The sequence below is a fragment of the Polypterus senegalus genome, chromosome 18 (assembly GCF_016835505.1).
Source record: "Polypterus senegalus isolate Bchr_013 chromosome 18, ASM1683550v1, whole genome shotgun sequence".
Taxonomy (NCBI): domain Eukaryota; kingdom Metazoa; phylum Chordata; class Cladistia; order Polypteriformes; family Polypteridae; genus Polypterus; species Polypterus senegalus.
This window is the reverse complement of record NC_053171.1, coordinates 75,809,340-75,813,650: the sequence shown is the minus strand read 5'-3', so window position 1 is coordinate 75,813,650 and position 4,311 is coordinate 75,809,340. Positions and strand designations below refer to the sequence as shown.

Below are 4,311 nucleotides of genomic sequence, written 5' to 3'. Positions count from 1 at the left end.
TTGAGGGACGTCCCGGCCAGACTGAAACGGCGGTTGTCCATCACACTGGTCATCTGTTGGCTCATTTCACGTCTCATTTCTGTTTGGCTGTCATTAATGAAGAAAAGATTCAATTCAGAAGACTGAATCCTTACAGATGGGGCTATTAACATAAAGGGAGAAGAAGATAATTAGCAGGGAAAACTGGTCACTGATTAGGAAAAGAGTTAGAATGAAAACCTGCAGCCACTGCGGCCCACCTGGACCGGAGTTTGACACCTGTGTGCTTGACTAAATTTTGTGCATTTTGAATGTAGATTTGAAAGCTGAGAGTGAATGGGGCATTTGTTTATAAAATTAGGCAAATCATTCCACAGCTTGGCACCCAACTGTTGTTCTAATAATGTTTGACCTATTTAGTAGAAAAGTATTTTAAGAACATTCAATATGCTCTGTTATGTATATACTAATAAATTAAGAAAATGGGGCCTTGGCCATTGAAGCCTTACAGTACAGCCTTACAATATATGCAAGAAGGATTTTAAAATGACCTGGAAGCCAGTGTAACGCCGTAAGAACAGGAGTTATGTGCTTGTATTTGTGGTTCTAATAGTGTTTCTCTTAGCAGTGCTTAACTGAAAACTACAAATAGAACAATGTGAACTGCATATGAATAACCTATTGCAGTAGTTAGTGGCTGACGTAATTAATGTATGAGTACATTTTTTATGCACTGCATAGCTAGAAAACATCTTAATTTGACAATATATTAGGGGTGGGAAAAGTAGATTATAGCGAGTGTAGTAATGTAACAATGGTATTTTGCCGGAAAATTCTGATTGGGCCACACAGTCCAAGCAGAAAGATGGGATGAAGAGAAGCCATGCAGAAGGCGTGTGTATTTATGTATGTGTGAGTGAAAGTGAGGGGATGAAGCACTTTGAGATCAGAGCATGGGAGACCCACTCCTCTGCTTAAATCAATTGGCCTGGGTACATTGAGGCCAACAAGATGCATGATGGCTCCTGGCTTGGATTGGCTCACTGAGTTGGGGAAAGTGAGTTTAGATTGTGCTGCCTGTAAAATCAGATAAGTTGAGGTGGCACCAGAGGTGTGAACATGCAGTCAGAGGATCCATCCATCCATTTTCCAACCCACTGAATCCAAACACAGGGTCACGGGGGTCTGCTGGATCCAATCCCAGCCAACACAGGGCACAAAGCAGGAACCAATCCCGGGCAGGGTGCCAACCCACTGCAGAGAAAAAAATCATTGGAGTTGCCTGAATGGAACTATGGAAGAACAGAGTAGCAACAGTGGTGTTAAAGGGTGGCTCAAGAAGAATGGCCTCCAGTAAATATTGTGTGAAGCAGCAAGGATGAGACACTGAATTTCACAAAGTATTAGCTTACCAGTGATGATTAAATGCCACCAAAACATATTGTCATACAGTACAAGCAACAACAGATGGTATTAAAGGATATTTTAATAACAAAAGTAAATGGCCACCACCTAAAGCAAAACCTCAAGTGCTTGTTAATAAATTATATTGAATGGGCAAAATGCTAAAATGTAGGTTACTAATCAACATGATTCATAATAATGGTGACAACTACTTAAAAGTAGCTCTGTTTAAACTGTGTCACAAAATAAATTAACTGATGGATCGTTTAAAAGGGCTTTATCCTTCAAGTCCCAGGACAGAACTGAAAGGTTCAGGCTGGACGTGAGCAAAGGTTCAACAAGAACACTGCAGGGTCAAAGGGCCTGCCAGAGCAACCTGAAATCATGCTAGTGGAGCCTGGCGCAAGGAAAAGTTCAAATACTCAAAACAAATATATTTTTTTTTCTAGATGAGAAGTCGCATTAAGCATATCAGGTTCCATGGTGTAATGGATAGCACTCTGGACTCTGAATCCAGCGATCTGAGTTCAAATCTCGTTGGAACCTTCTTGTGGGCAGAGTGGTGGCTCTGAGGCTAGAGATCTGCACTGGCAATTGGAAGGTTGCCAGTACGAATTCTGTAAATGCCAACAGGGCCTCTGCTCTGTTGGGCCCTTGAGCAAGGCCCTTAACCTGCAATTGCTGAGCGTTTTGAGTAGTGAGAAAAGTGCTATATAAATGCAAAGAATTATTATCATGGAAAAATAGACAAACAAACATTGAACATGACAACCACGCTGAGTTTGCTGTAAACATATTAATCATGCATTCATTAACTTACCACTTGTCTGCTTTTTTGCACAGCTGCTAGGAAATGTAGGAAGAGTGAGCCACCTGCTCTTAATGCAGAGCCACCTCTGGTTTTTAAAATACTTACTGTTGTCAAAGATCAAAGATAATTCTGAATCCCCCTTAGACCCTCTTGCTCTCCATATCATTCTCACCACTTAGTTCAGACGCCCTTTCTTCAGGTTTAATTCTGTTTCCCCAGGTGTTCACTCTGTGTGCTACACTTGGCAATTCTTTGAAAGATACACACAGACAGTCCATTAGAGAGGATATTGATTGTTAAGTCATTCATGGTGGGAAAAGAAAATGCTGGTGAGGTAGTATGGCAAGCCAAATTAACATTTAGAGATATCTCAAAATGAATTTTAAGATATCTGGAAATGCATTTTAGATATCTAAAACTGAATTACAGATATCTAAAAATGCATCTATTTTAAGATATCTAAAAAGCATTTTATGATATCTCAAATAGATTTCTTTGAATGATATGCTGTACATTTTGAGATATCTGAAATGCATTTCAAGATATCTTAAATGCAATTCGAGATATCTCGAAATAAATTTCTGTGCATTTTGTGATATCTCAAATACCTCATATATACCTCGAAATCACTTCCTGTAAAATTTCCTATTCTTTCAATGGGACTTCCTGTTTATTTTAAGATATCTCAAAATGTATTTAATTTAAAATAACTTCTTGTGCATTTCAAGATATCTCAAATACATCTTGAAATTCATTGTTGCTTCAGATATCAGAAATACATTTTTAGATATCTAAAATGAATTTCATGATATCTTAAAATGGGTCTCTGTTCCATTTCAGATATCTGACAATGTATTTCAAGATATCTAAAATGCATTTTAAGATATCTTTAAAAGGACGCTCAGTTTTTTCAAGATATCTCAAATACATTTCCAGATATCTCAAAACAGCTTCCTGTCCATTTTCAGATATCTCAAATACATTTTCAGATACCTCAACATCACTTCCTGCTCATTTCAAGATATCTCAAATACATTTTAAGATATCTTATAATAAACAAGAAGTCCAATAATAGGCAGTTTTACAGGAAATGCTTTTGAGATATCTTAAAATGCATGAAAGGTCAATTTAAAATATCTGAAAATTCATTTGAGATATCTTGAAATGCAGACAGTTATTTTGAGATATTTGAAAATGTATTGCAGATATCTTAAGATGTAAAGGAAATGAATTTAAAATATCTCAAAGTGAGTTTCAGATATCTTAAAAAGTAAATTACATTTTAAGATATCTGAAATTCATTTTGAGATATCTCTAAATGTTAATTATTCAGACTGCAGAAGCAAATGTGTAACTTAGTCAGTGGAGCACCAAGCAGGAAAATGAACAGAACAAGAGTCACGTGGTACTTTTAATGGGATGATAAGGAGGCATCATGCCATCTCACTTATTGTTTGGTTAATGTTTTCTTTTGTTTTTATTTATTTATGTATTTTTTTAAAGGAGGCCCAATGGGTCACCCAATTATATTTTTCAATGTGCTGGTTAGCCCAAGAGAGGTTGTGTTCTTTACTACATTGTACTGCTAATCCTCTAAATGTACGTACTGTATTTACCTATATCTAAAACTATTTTAAATAAGGCAGGTATAATTGGGATCAGATTGTGACAGTGATGATCACTGGGGTCTCTCAGATCCTGCATGCTCTGCTGGACTAGATCTAGATCCGTTTCGACCCTGTGCTTCTTCTTACCAACTTTCCTTTATGCCTAATGAGACATTTGTGATGTTTCTGATTAAATCAAGGCAACTGAGACAGATGAGCCAGGCAGATGAGGACATATGTGCAGCCAGACAAGGGTTAGGTGCAGGGCTGGTGCCACCATTAAGGTGAAACCAGCATTTGCTTATGGCGTGCATCATTAGAGGGGTAAAAAATGAGCCACACAGGTTAGCTACCGAACAGTTGGTTGGTGCACTAATAAGCTTGGCCTAGGGCACAAAATAACCTAACACCGGAACTGGGTAGATGCAAAAAGGTGCCAAAGTGCTTTTATTTAAAACAATCCAAAAAGCCAAGCAAAATGACACCTTTTATTGGCTAACTAAAAAGATT

The 4,311-nt window shown here is 37.6% G+C and overlaps 1 non-coding gene across 1 annotated transcript; it reads left to right on the top strand.

Moving 5' to 3' along the window:
* Window positions 1-1,857: 1,857 nt before the first annotated feature.
* Window positions 1,858-1,929, top strand: trnaq-cug. The gene has a single exon. It is a non-coding gene; the product is annotated as a tRNA-Gln (tRNA).
* Window positions 1,930-4,311: the final 2,382 nt, after the last annotated feature.